The sequence below is a fragment of the Ranitomeya variabilis genome, chromosome 5, assembly GCF_051348905.1.
Source record: "Ranitomeya variabilis isolate aRanVar5 chromosome 5, aRanVar5.hap1, whole genome shotgun sequence".
Lineage (NCBI taxonomy): Eukaryota > Metazoa > Chordata > Amphibia > Anura > Dendrobatidae > Ranitomeya > Ranitomeya variabilis.
In genome coordinates this window covers 274,755,799-274,771,071 of record NC_135236.1, presented here as the reverse complement: position 1 = coordinate 274,771,071, position 15,273 = coordinate 274,755,799, and positions in this window count along the sequence as shown.

The window sequence follows — 15,273 nt, the reverse complement described above, 5'->3', positions numbered from 1 at the left end:
GGGATTTATTCAAAATTTAAGGCATACTGAACCAGCATGGCTACCACAGCATCTTGCAGTGGCATGCTATTCCATCCGGTTTGCGTTTAGTTGGACCATCATTTATTTTTCAACAGGACAATGACCCCAAACACACCTCCAGGATGTGTAAGGGCTATTTGACCAAGAAGGAGAGTGATGGGGTGCTACGCCAGATTACCTGGCCTCCACAGTCACCAGACCTGAACCCAATCGAGATGGTTTGGGATGAGCTGGCCGCAGAGTGAAGGCAAAAGGTCCAACAAGTGCTAAGCATCTCTGGTAACTCCTTCAAGATTGTTGGAAGACCATTCCCAGTGACTACCTCTTGAAGCTCATCAAGAGAATGCCAAGAGTGTGCAAAGCAGTCATCAAAGCAAAAGGTGGCTACTTTGATGAACCTAGAATATTAGACATAATTTCAGTTGTTTCACACTATTTTGTTAAGTATATAATTCCACATGTGTTAATTCATAGTTTTGATGCCTTCAGTGTGAATGTACAATTTTTATAGTCATGAAAATACAGAAAAATCTTTAAATGAGAAGTTGTGTCCAAACCTTGGGTCTGTACTGTATATAGAAATGTGATTATATTTTCCTTTTGGGGGCGTGACTGAAATTTTCTACATTGGTCTTGACAATGAATTTGGAGCATCTTACTTCAGTCCACTCTTTAAGAGACATGCATCTCTTAAAGAGGTTGTCCACTATTTGGACAACCCCTTCTCAAAGTGAATTTTGACCCTAATAAAATAAAAACACCTATACTGCTCCACTGCCGGTGTCGGTACTTGCGTTCCTTCGACTCACGTGAAGTTGTTCTGTCACGTCAGCCCTGCGCCCAATTAGCACTGGTGTCATTGTACCTGCTGTTAGACTTATAATTAATCAAGAGGAGGTGAGAGAGCAACCGCAGACCTGACTTCTTGATTACTTATTTGTCTGAAGGTAGGGACAGTGAAGCCAGCGCTGATTGGGCGCGGGCTCACATGACATAACACTTCTCCTGATCCCCGGAAACAGGAGTGCCTACACCACTGGAATGGCACTGGCACTGGAGGTGAGTATAGGTGGTTTTAATGTAACAGGGACAAACATTCAGATTGAGAAGGGGTTGTCCTTTAATAAATTTGGCACATCTTTCAGCTGTCAAGTCCCATAGCAAGAAATGTACTGGAGTCTATGACTGCAGCACATTTCTGTGGTAGTTCATGCCACTCTTGTGGCGTGAATTATGATCAATCTATCAGCTGCCCTCAGCCATGTCTATCCTGTCTAAGCTCCACCTACTTTTCAGAAAGTTGGTATAGCTGGTCTATAATGGTGTGAAATCAACAAAATGCTAATTTTTGTGCGACTATAACATTTTGCACAACTACGAAAGTTTTATGCCAGAACACTAGTGAAAATAATTTTATAAATTGGGTCCTTTAGATCAAGGAAGCTGAATTTGTGTTTACCTGCAAAAAAACCCTTTTCAGGTGAAGAAAAATAATAAACAATTTACACTAAAAATGGCATTGTATGAAACTGAAGTGATCTGTAGCAAATTCTGTGTATATTTCAAAACTGGGTGCCAGTGCCTGATCTAAATCTCGTCACCATGCATGGACCAGTCATGGCATGTGCCACAGGCTACCTTTACTAATGCCCTCCAGACTACTGTGTTCAAGAATTAAAATGCAAAAACACAAAGCTCCAGTGCATAGGGAAATCTTGATTTTAATTCTGAATTTACTTAAAACTCTTTGCACAATGTACATTTACAATAATGGATTTTGAAGAAAATGTTCTTTTGATGGTTCTGTCACTAAATAATGTTTTTTTCTTCCACTTTTGTACACGTGGAATATTTGAATATGTTATAATTGCTTGCTATCTTACGCTTAAAGGGGTTATCAGATCATACTATATCTGTCCATAGAGTAGATCATTAATACGAGATTGATCGGGATCCAACACCTGTCACCAGGTACGGACTGGGGCTCAAATTCAGCCCTGGCATTTGAAATCACACAGGCCCATGTTGTCCCCGTCCCCATGAACCAGATGGGATATATTACTAATATTACCCTGAATGGAAGAAAGGAAGATTCACTACAAGACCAATATTTCTAATGATACCTATGGCCTGCTGGGTTAAGTGACGGAGTCAGCAACTGTGTGCTCCATCACAACTCTTAACAGTATGGGTATCTTGAGAACACCGATTTTGTTAACAATGTAGCAGACAAGGCAGCCCATGACCAGACAGGCCCTTCTGGCATTTGCCAGAATTGCCACATGGCCAGTCCGGCCCTGCCTGTCACCCTCATCAATCAGCTGTTATTTGTTCCAGCGGCAGCTAATGTAGAACATAAAGGTTACTGTAGCGCCCCCACTGCCGCAGGGCCGAGGGGTACCCGGTACCGGGCCTCTGGGTCTCTGCTCTGGGGTTGTCACGGTGGCTAGAACCGGTCCGTGACCCTGCTGAGGGGCGCCCAATGAAAGGTGTGGATGGTGGTGGTAGTGCGGTGCAGTGCTGGTCACAGTAAATAACGAGGACACCAGGTTGCAGTCTCTTTACCTCTTTACTGAAGGCTTCAGGATCCTCAGTCCGGAATACGGTTAACCAGGCTGCGCAAGTCCGGCCGGTCCGATGGCACCTCCAGAGTTCCCTTTGCAGGTGGAAATCTGTGCCTACCTTCTAGCGCTTGTGTGTTGCGGTCCTCCCCTGCTGTGCTCACGGGATAGTCCCCACAACTGCTGTGTCTGTTTCTCGTGTTCCCTCACAACTCGATTCTGATGTTCTTCGTCCCCCAGATGATATGGCAAGGACGCACCCGTATGACGGGTAGGCTCGGAGCTCTTCCGGGACCCTAGTGTCGCGCCTCTCCACTGGTTGCCCCCTATGTCTTCGTAGGTGATTGGTGTGAGACAGCCCGCCTATAGCTGACTGTCCTGCCGTAGGTTTGAAGTACTGCTTGGAGCCTAGTACCTCCTCGGCGTTCCGGCCACCGGCTACGCGCCTCAGTAGGATGTTGCCTCGTCTTACAGCACGACTCCTACTGGTATTTCTCCTTGTTGCGTTGATCTCGCTTCTCACTCAGCACAATATACCTCGCTTCTTGTCCTTTCTTAGGGCACCGCCGCTATCTAGTGCAGGCGCGGTCCCGTAACGTTCTCTCTGTTCGCTAGGCCTCTGTCAGGATCCCACCCCTGACAGGGACCCCCCTGAGTCTCTCCCCGCAACACGCTCTGCCACAGGATGTTGCCTGTTCGATTCCCAGTCAGCTTCTGTCTAACTTCCTATCCAACCCCCAGTTTTACCAGATTGTGAGGAGTGGCCTAATACATAGTACCCTTAGCTCCCCCTGGAGGCCAGACTGTGAAGTGTATTGGTGTCTGTGATACCTGGTCAGGTGAAATCCTTCAGTGCCATCAGACGTACCATAGCCCCTCTTAGCGGCAGAGCATCAGTACTGCAACGACCAGGACTCTGGGGCGCTGCATTACCATCCTTCTACCATAGAAAAAGCATAATATATGATCTTTTAGGCTGTGTGCACATGTAGCATTTTTTGCATTCTTGTCGCGGTTTTTCGCTATAAAACCGCGAAAAAAACGCTCACATTAAGCATCCTATTTAATAGAATGCAATCCGCATTTTTTGTGCACATGCTGCATTTTTTTCCTGAGCGGAATCGCATTCCAGAAAAAAAACGCAGCATGTTCATTAAATTTGCGGAATCGCGGGGATTCCACACACCTAGGAATGCATTGATCTGCTTACTTCCCGCATGGGGCTATGCCCACCAGTGTGGAGGAGAGGAGACTCTCCTCCACGGACTGGGCACCATATAATTGTTAAAAAAAAATAATTAAAATAAAAAATCGTGATATACTCACCCTCTGATGGCCCCGGAGTCCTCCCGCCTCTCAGCGGTGCACGTGGCCGCTTCCGTTCCTATAGATGGTGTGTGTGAAGGACCTGCGATGACGTCGCGGTCACATGACCGCGATGACGTCGCGGTCACGTGACCGCGACGTCATCGAAGGTCCTGCACACACACCATCTATAGGAACGGAAGCCGCTGAGGAGATCGGCTGTTTGCGGAAGGTGAGTATAACCATTTTTTTTTTTTTTTAATTACACTGGTCAACAGCATTTTTGGTGCCAAAGATATTTCATCGAATTTGGGGTATTTTTGGGGTGCTGATTCTGAATATGTCATCAGTTTTGCCAGATTGGCTCAAGTTTTTGAGATTTTTGGTATCTTATTTATAACACCTGTTGGTAAATGCGACGCATCATCTCATTAATTTCTTTGGATTAGTACTTGAACTGAGCAGTTCTCAATATAGTTTTGTGTTAATTAGTGTTCTAAAAGTTTGTTCATAGCTTGATTTTTGCACTAACTTTATGTTGTTGTCTGTTTTCCAGTGAAAAGCATGAACTCATCAAGAAGAAGTTGTCTTAACGATCCAGACTCATTCTGTTACATTTGTGGTGAATACACACTGCCAAAACATAGAAGAAACATAACAGACTTCGTAAAAAAAGTGTATTTTGCCTATTTTGGGGTTATGCTTGGGGACCAAGACAAGTTTTGGGCACCACACATAGTGTGCAAAGCATGTATCGAATTATTACGAAAATGGAGCAAAGGACAAAGAAAAAGCTTCAAATTTGGTGTTCCAATGGTGTGGAGAGAGCCAAAAAATCATCATGATGACTGTTATTTATGGTAAACACAGGTACAGGCACATCTTCACAATGAGGGACAGGCCTTCTTGCAGATTCCATGTTACTCCCATTTTCGTTTCTTATGCTTATTGAATCCTTGCACTTGCACTGCACAGAAATAACAGTCATCATGATGATTTTTTGGCTCTCTCCACACCATTGGAACACCAAATTTGAAGCTTTTTCTTTGTCCTTTGCTCCATTTTCGTAATAATTCGATACATGCTTTGCACACTATGTGTGGTGCCCAAAACTTGTCTTGGTCCCCAAGCATAACCCCAAAATAGGCAAAATACACTTTTTTTTACGAAGTCTGTTATGTTTCTTCTATGTTTTGGCAGTGTGTATTCACCACAAATGTAACAGAATGAGTCTGGATCGTTAAGACAACTTCTTCTTGATGAGTTCATGCTTTTCACTGGAAAACAGACAACAACATAAAGTTAGTGCAAAAATCAAGCTATGAACAAACTTTTAGAACACTAATTAACACAAAACTATATTGAGAACTGCTCAGTTCAAGTACTAATCCAAAGAAATTAATGAGATGATGCGTCGCATTTACCAACAAGTGCTATAAATAAGATACCAAAAATGTCAAAAACTTGAGCCAATCTGGCAAAACTGATAGTATATTCAGAATCAGCACCCCAAAAATACCCCAAATTCATTAAAATATTTTGGACACCAGAAAAAAAATTTTTTTTTGTTGACCTGTGTTATTTTTACATTCTATCTTTTACTATTGATGCTGCATAGGCTGCATCAATAGTAAAACGTTGGTCACACTTGTCAAACACTATGTTTGACAAGTGTGACCAACCTGTCAATCAGTTTTCCAAGCGATGCTACAGATCGCTTGGAAAACGCTAGCATTCTGCAAGCTAATTATGCTTGCAAAACGCTAGTTTTCTGCGGGAATATGCATGCCAATTCCGCATGCGATATACCCGCGGCAGGAGTTGCAGAATTGCCGCGGAAATTTCCGTGGCAATTCTGCAACGTGTGCACTTAGCCTTAGAGAAAGGATATTCCAATGCAATCTATAAATGTGTGTATGAAGTGCATTGGTTTGTTGGTATGCTTACTAAAACCCACATAGGTATGGCTTATCACATTACCTGAAATGCATTTTGGTGAAGAATGCTACTATACATTAATTAATCCACTGCTGTTCCTCTCTGTTCATATTGCTACATATAATCTGGACTGCTTTCCCCATGTAATAAATTACACCTCTCGATGAGTATGCAGTACAAAATATTGTGCCTTGCGAAAGTATTCGGCTCCCTGGAACTTTTCAACCTTTTCCCACATATCATGCTTCAAACATAAAGATACCAAATGTAAATTTTTGGTGAAGAATCAACAATAAGTGGAACACAATTGAGAAGTTGAACGAAATTTATTGGTTATTTTAAATTTTTGTGGAAAATCAAAAACTGAAAAGTGGGGCGTGCAATATTATTCGGCCCCTTTAACTTAATACTTTGTTGCACCACCTTTTCCTGCGATTACAGCTGAAAGTTGCTTGGGGTATGTCTCTATTAGTTTTGTACATTGAGAGACTGAAATTCTTGCCCATTCTTCCTTGGCAAACAGCTGGAGCTCAGTGAGGTTTGATGGAGATCGTTTGTGAACAGCAGTTTTCAGCTCTTTCCACAGATTCTCGATTGGATTGAGGTCTGGACTTTGACTTGGCCATTCTAACACCTGGATACGTTTTATTTGTGAACCATTCCACTGTAGATTTTGCTTTATGTTTGGGATCATTGTCTTGTTGGAAGACAAATCTCTGTCCCAGTCTCAGGTCTTTTGCAGACTCCAGTAGGTTTTCTTCAAGAATGGTCCTATATTTGGCTCCATCCATCTTCCCATAAATTTTAAGCATCTTCCCTGTCCCTGCTGAAGAAAAGCATGCCCAAACCATGATGCTGCCACCACCATGTTTGACAGTGGGGATGGTGTGTTTAGGGTGATGAGCTGTGTTGCCTTTACGCCAAACATATCATTTGGCATTGTTGCCAAAACATTTGATTTTGGTTTCATCTGACCAGAGCAGCTTCTTCCACATGTTTGGTGTGTCTCCCAGGTGGCTTGTTGCAAACTTTAAACGACTCTTTTTATGGATATCTTTGAGAAATGGCTTTCTTCTTGCCACTCTTCCATAAAGGCCAGATTTGTGCAGTGTACGACTGATTGTTGTCCTATGGACAGACTGTCCCACATCAGCTGTAGATCTCTGCAGTTCATCCAGAGTGATCATGGGCCTCTTGGCTGCATCTCTGATCAGTCTTCTCCTTGTTTGAGATGAAGGTTTAGAGGGACGGCCGGGTCTTGGTAGATTTGCAGTGGTATGATACGCCTTCCATTTCAATATGATTGCTTGCACAGTGCTCATTGGGATGTTTAAAGTTTTGGAAATCATTTTGTATCCAAATCCAGCGTTAAACTTCTCCACAACAGTATCACGGACCTGCCTGTTGTGTTCCTTGGTCTTCATGATGCTCTCTGTGTTTCAAACAGAACCCTGAGACTGTCACAGAGCAGGTGCATTTATACGGAGACTTGATTACACACAGGTGGATTATATTTATCATCATTAGGCATTTAGGACAACATTGGATGATTCAGAGATCCACAATGAACTTCTGGAGTGAGTTTGCTGCACTGAAAGTAAAGGGGCTGAATAATATTGCACGCCCCACTTTTCAGTTTTTGAATTTCCACAAATATTTAAAATAACCAATAAATTTCATTCAACTTCACAATTGTGTTCTACTTGTTGTTGATTCTTCACCAAAAATTTTCATTTGGTATCTTTATGTTTGAAGCATGATATATGGGAAAAGGTTGAAAAGTTCCAGGGAGCCGAATACTTTTGCAAGGCACTGTATGTAAGCTGCTCCAGATTAAACAGCTACGTACGTCGGTGTACCATCCACAAACTAACGGATTGGTGGATAGGTTTAATTAGAGCTCAAAGCCATATTCAAAAAGGTGGTCGCCAAGGATGAGAGGGATTGGGACATGTTACTGCCCTATCTAATGTTTGCTATCCACGAGGTACCGCAGGCCTCAACAGGGTTTGAGTTATTGTATGGCAGGCACCCGAGGGGACTGCTGGACGTAGCCAAGGAGATGTGGGATCAGGAGCCCACTCCACATCACCTTGTTTGAGATGAAAGTTTAGAGGGACGGCCGAGTCTTGGTAGATTTGCAGTGGTATGATACTCCTTCTGCGGCGCCCCAGGGTCCTGGTCGTCGCAGTGGTATTGCTTTTCTCTCAGGGAGAGTGATGCTACGTTTGGAGGCAAAGAAGGATAACTGCATCCAGGTACCACAAACATGCAACACATTTCACACTCCAGACCACCAAGGGGAGCTTCTGCTCCTATTTATTAGGTCACTCCCCATATATATATAACTGGTGGTAGTCTGTAGGGAAAGTTAGTCAGTTCCAGACAGTAGTCTGAGGTGAACAGAGGGTCCAAGGAGCTGTGCATGCCCTCAGAGCTGCAGCTCCCAGAAAGAGACATTCAGAAGGCAGAACTGTATTGCAGCGAGTGTGAAGGAAGTCAGAGCAAAGGAGAGGATTCCAGAAGGGGACCAGCCCTGCACAGGCTGCCTCCTTCTGAGGCCCAGAAGCCCGGTAGGCAGAACACTGAGGGAGTAAGGACCTTTACGCTTTACTTCAGAAACCAGCAGGACAGCTAATTGCAGGTTACCTGTCCGCACCTACACCCAGGAGGCACGGTGGCACCCCTCAGAGGCCGGGGCGGGCTAGAGTCCCTACAAACAGCCTCAAGCCACCAGTCATACGGGTATTGTCCTATCCGACTACGGGGGACAGAGAGAGAAACACCACATCTGTGAGACCCTTATGTGAAGCCATAGGCAGTAAGGGACTACACCACTACAGCGCAAGGGAAGGCTACTGATTTCCACCTGGACAAGGGGACTCTGGACTTGCCTCCAAACCAACCGGACTCTGCCTGCCCTGTGATCTGTTGCCCTGGACTGTGGATGCTGAAGTCTTCAGTAACGGTAAAGAGACTGCAACCTTGTGTCCTCGTTCTTCTCTGTGCCTCACACCATCCACCATCTACACCCCGGGAAGCCCTGGGGACATACTTCACCTGTGGGAAGGTATACCATCTAGCTGCCATAACATCACCCCAGCGGACCCCTTAAAGCAGCGTCAGTCACCCTGACCAAAAACCACAGGTGGCATCACGAACATAAACTCTATCCCCTTAAAGACCTTTCCCTTTTACATGGATGTCCCAGGGCCACGGACTGGGTCAGCCACCGTGACATCCCCCTGTGAACCGCAGGACCCGGTACCAAGTACCCCACGGCCCCATGGGGGCGATCCACTTCCATTTCAATATGATCACTTGCACAGTGCCCCTTGGGATGTTTAAAGTTTTGGAAATCATTTTGTATCCAAATCCAGCTTTAAACTTCTCCACAACAGTATCACGGACATGCCTGTTGTGTGCATGGTCTTCATGGTGCTCTTGGTGCTTCAAACAGAACCCTGAGACTATCACAGAACAGTTGCATTTATACAGAGACTTGATTACACACAGGTGGATTATATTTATCGTCATTAGGCATTTAGGACAAAATTGGATCATTAAGAGATCCACAATGAACTTCTGGAGTGAGTTTGCTGCACTGAAAGTAAAGGGGCCGAATAATATTGCACGCCCCACTTTTCAGTTTTTGATTTTCCACAAAAATTTAAAATAACCAATCAATTTTGTTCAACTTCACAATTGTGTTCCACTTGTTGTTGCTTCTTCACCAAGAATTTACATTTGCTATTTTTATGTTTGAAGCATGATATGTGGGAAAAGGTTGAAAAGTTCCAGGGAGCAGAATACTTTCGCAAGGCACTCTATATCTAGAGGTAATCATGAAAACCAAGTCCTGACAATTATTTGCACAAATGGCAAGAAATGACTACTGCCAACTGAGGAATTATTACCGCTCTACCACAGAAGAAGGAAGGGAGAGTGTGTAAACCTGTTATTTTCACATTACCCTTAATTACCTCTTGTAGGTACTTACAGATCTATTATTATCCATCATACAGATAAAACAAGCTTCAATGAATAAGGAGGATGCTTTCACAATTTCTTTTTCTCTCCAGAGAAGAAAAAGAAAAGATTTGATACTAGATAGTTGCTGTATTACTCATATATATGACATTTTTGTAGGATGACTTGTATTTTTTTAATGCGTCATCTTGGGGCACATTGCGATTTTCATTTTCATTTGCAAAAGCTTATATTTTTGCTATTTACAGTTTGGAAGCACTTGATAAAGCACATTTTCTGACTTATACACACCCTAAAAGCTCATTTAGATATCATAACTCTGTGGCTTTCACGGTTTGAACCCTTACCTAATATTTTCTATTGTTACTATGTCCGTGGTCCGCACAAAGTCACAGAGATATGTCCGATTTTAATCCCAATCTTGAACTTGATAAAACTTACCAATTCAAGCTAGTGACAGAAAAGGACAGTACTTGGATGCCATCCATATGCTGTCTGTTTTTCATGGACTGTTTGTTATGAGAAGTTTGTGAAACCTCTATCTTGGGCCATAACGATTATGGGTGCAGGGTGTGTGGTCGTGACCGAACCCATTGGTGAGGAGGGCCCATCCGGAGCACACTGGACATCTGTGCAGCCGCTACTCTGTGGCCGCAGGCCTCTGGCCTATCAGAAGCCTGCAGCTGCTGAGAAAGCTGGCATAACGTCAAAACTGTAGGCGAGACCTGCAACATAATACTGGCATGACTTCATTACACCGCCTGTGACTTGATGCTGGGCGTGCTCGGCAGTTTCAGGGTTCTGTTTGGTCAGAGCCTGCAGCCGTAGAGTGTGGGGACAGTTGAGAAATGTTGTTTTTTTTAAAGTAGTGGAGAGAGCATTGTCAGAATGTCATTGTCAGGCCACGGCAGCACAAAGGGGTCCACATAGGGTGGTAGTAGAATTATACGGGAGCCACATAGGGGGCATTATTATAGGGGGGCCAGAATGTAGGAGATTATTACTATATGGGGGACAGAATTAGGAGAGATTATTACTATATGATGTCACATAGGGGGACATTATTACTATATTCCAAACTTATTCTTCAGGACACAACCATAAGTCACAAAACCATTTATCATGTCATCTGGATTACATTACCGATCAGCAGTGCGGAAAATCCACAAATTCACTCCATTTCGCATGTCACTGGTCAGAAGACCCATGGATCTGCAGCAGCTGTGTCTTCTGTGCCTTTACATGGTTGTGTGATCACAACCTTATCAGGTTAGCAGTGCATAACTTAATTCATTATTCATTTCTTTTACTTAAATTAGATGCTATTTGCGTTATTTTTGCTCCTAATTTTTTATTCATTAGTCTTAGAAGCTGGGCAGCCAAATTTGTTCCAATTCATGGAAAATTATGTGGTTTTGCTGTGTCTACATCTACAGCAACAACACTTTGGGTTCCATTCATTACAACTTTTATGCCTTAATTATGTCATAAAAAGCTTTGAAGAATCACAAAATTGTGTTGTATTCAGACCCCTTTACATTTTTCACTCTTTGCTTCATTGCAGCCATTTGGTAAATTCAAAAAAGTTCATTTTTTTTCTCATTAATGTACACTCTGCACCCCATCTTGACTGAAAAAAGCCAAAATGTAGTAATTTTTGCAAATTTACAAATAAGAAAAACTGAAATATCACATGGTCATAAGCATTCAGACCATTTCCTCAGTATTGAGTAGAAGCACTCTTTTGAGCTAGTACAGCCATGAGTCTTCTTGGAAATGATGCAACACATTTTTCACACCTGGATTTGGGGATCCTCTGCCATTCTTCCTTGCAGATCCTCTACAGTTCCATCAGGTTGGATGGTGAACGTTGGTGGACAGCTATTTTCTGGTCTCTGCAGAGATGCTCAATTGGGTTTAGCTCAGGGTTCTTGCTAGGCCAGTCAAGAATGGTCACAGAGTTGTTCTGAAGCCCCTCCTTTGTTATTTTAGCTGTGTGCTTAGGGTCATTGTCTTGTTGGAAGGTGAACCTTCGGCAAAGTCTGAGGTCCAGAGCACTCTGGAAGAGGTTTTCATCCAGGATATCTCTGTACTTGGCCGCATTCTTGTTTCCTTCAATGACAACCATCCGTCCTGTCCCGACAGCAGAAAAACACTCCCATAGCATGATGCTGCCACCACCATGTTTCACTGTTGGGATTGTATTGGGCAGGTGATGAGCAGTGCCTGGTTTTCTCCACACATACCGCTTAGAATATATCTTCGTCTCATCAGACCAGAGAATCTTATTTCTCATAGTCTGGGAGTCCTTCATGTGTTTTTAGCAAACTCTATGCGGGCATTCATATGTCTTGCACTGAGGAGAGGCGTCCTTCGGGCCACTCTTTTATAAAGGCCAGACTGGTGTTGGGCTGCAGTGATAGTTGACTTTGTGGAACTTTCTCCCATCTCCCCACTACATTTCTGGAGCTCAGCCACAGTGATCTTGGGGTTATTCTTTACCTCTCTCACCAAGGCTCTACTCCCATGATTGCTTAGTTTGGCTGGACAGCCAGGTCTAGGAAGACTTCTGGTGGTCCCAAACTGTTTCCATTTAAGGATTATGGAGACCACTGTGCTCTTAGCAACCTTGGGTACTGCAAAAATTCTGTTGCAACCTTGCCCAGATTTGTGCCTTGCCACAATTCTGTCTCTGAGCTCCTTGGCCAGTTCCTTTGACCTCATGATTCTCATTTGGTCTGACATGCACTGTGAGGTCTTATATAGACAGTTGTGTGCCTTTCCAAATCATGTCCTATCAATTTAATTAAACACAGCTGGACTTCAATGAAGGAGTAGAACTATCTCAAGGAGGATCATAAGGAAATGGACAGCATATGACTTAAATATGAGTGTCTGAGCAAAGGGTCTGAATACTTATGATCATGTGATATTTCAGTTTTTCTTTTTTATTAAATTTGCAAAAATTTCTACATTTCAGTTTTTTCAGTCAAGATGGGGGGGTGCAGAGTGTACATTAATGAAAAAAAAGAACTTTTTTGAATTTTCCAAATGGCTGCAATAAAACAAAGAGTGAAAAATTTAAAGGGGTCTGAATACTTTCTGTACCCACTGTACATGACTGCAATTACACAGCAGGTTTCTTAGTCATCCTGTCTGGTGTTCGGCAGAATGAATCTCATCACAGATTCTTTTTACAATTCAAAATATATATTTCCTTCATTCTTCAGGGAGATAAGCTGCCAGTAAAGGTGCCAGGCAGAGGAATTAAGAGATAATCTGGCTCTGTTCATTTCTACATTGGGAGGTAAGGAGCCAGTAATGTCATTTCTACAGTTATCTGTCATCTCACACACAAGAGGCAGGTATTGCACATATGTCCTATTTATTAGCATAGAACAGTTTCATAATACCAGCCAACATTTATGGACATAACTGTTTATCACTCATGGTAATTCTGCTTCATGCCACCTGTCTTATCCATGTTTTTTTTTTGATCTGTGCTATGTTGTGCATAAATATGTGATTCTTCAGAATTTGTATTAGTCTATGCCTGATGAAGAGACCTGAGTAGTCTCGAAAGCTTGCAATTTGTTACCATCTTTTCAGTTAGCCATTAAAAGGTATCAACCACTGAGGACTCTCAATTCTAAACATTTTTCTATAATACCAGCCACTGAAACACATGCCACACTCACTTCCTGGTACAACAGTATGCTAACTGGCAGTCATATCTAGAGGGAGGCAGGTGGGGCTTCTGCCCCATTCACAGCTGGCAACGGGATGCTGTCAGCACGCCTGACACACCGATCCAAAGTGTCTCCCTGGCGACTGCATTGTACTGCCCCCTGGACTGGGGAGTCAGCCGTTCTCTGAGTCGGCGGTCCAACTGAAAGCCAGCTCCCAGTGATCAATTGTACTCTCGTCTATTAGACGTGAGTACAACTGAAGCTCTGACAGCTGGGTCAGGGTGATGATAGCGGCGTGATAAGGTCATGTGATCATGCTGCTGATGTCACTCGCTAGCGCAGCAGGCAGAAGCGCACGTTGGTGGTAAGTGTTCTAGGGCAGCTGAAGACACCAAAGATTTATTGTAGCTGGGGAAGGAAGGGGTGTTGGTTAGATTTGAGGTCACAGCATTGGGAAAGAGGAAGAAATGGGTGCAGACACAATATGGGGTAGAGTAAAATTTGAAGACAGAGTTTGAGGAACAACGAAAGGATGGGCACTGCCACAATATAGGAGGGGATTACTAAGATTTGAGGTCACAGTATGGGAAAGAGGAAGGGATGGATGCAGCCACAATATGGAGGGGAGTAGGATTTAAGGACACTGTTTGGGAAAGAGGAAGGCATGGGTGCAGACACAATATGAGGAGGGGGAAGAGGGAAGAATTTGAGGACACAGTATGAGAAGCAAGGGCGGAGATGGGTAGTATGAAGGAGGAAACAGTATGAGGGGGCAGACACAGTATGGTGAGTAGGAGGATGGGTGCAGACAGTATGAGGTGTGAGGGGGGAATATAAGTAGATATAGAATGGAGAGCAAGGGAGGGGATGGATGCAGACACAGTATGGTGATGGGATGGGTGTGGATGCAGTATGGCGAGTGGGAAGATGGGTGCAGACAGTATGAGGAGCGAGGGGGGAATGTATGCGGGCATAGTATAGGGAGTGAGAATGATAGAATTGGTGCCGACACAATATGGGGAGTCGGGGAGATGTGTGAAGAGGCAGTATGGAGAGTGAGGGGTTAAATATGTGAGGAGACTGTATAGATAGCAGGGGAGATGTGGGAGGAGACAGTATGAGGAGGAAATATGTGAGATTATTGAGGGGTAATATTGTGAGGAAACAGTATGGGGGAAAAAAGTGTTAGTGGGCATAGAATAGAGACTGAGTAGAGTGGGGGATAACATGGGGGTCAGTATGCCAAAGAGGGTGTGTGTGCTGAGGGGCGCAGTATAGAGACTAGGCCCTATAGGAGAACCCATTGTGAAAGGCCAGTGTGAAGAAGGGGTTCAGTATGGAAAGGAAGGGGCAGTGTGGAGAGCATGTACCATAAGTGTGTGGATCATATTTTGTGCAGGGAATGTAGCGAGGGTCAATTATTTATTCAGAGATGCAGCATAGGGCAGATATTTTTATTCAGTAGCATTATAATGACACTGTTATTTTTAAGGCTATCATATGGGGATGTGCTGCACAAGACCGGAGAAGAGGGAAGTCTGCAAAGACGAGCTGTAGCTGTGAAAAGTCATCGTGGCATCTGGACAACATCTTCTATAATGTAGTACTAGTGGTGTACACCTATTTTTTATATGCCTAGGAAATTAAACAATAAATGTGCAGAGCAAGTTAAATATAGATGAGGCAACGAGTCCTAATAGTACTTACTTCTGCTGTCGGCTAGTGGTGTATTGCACAATACACTACTAGCCAACAGCAGAAATGAGTAC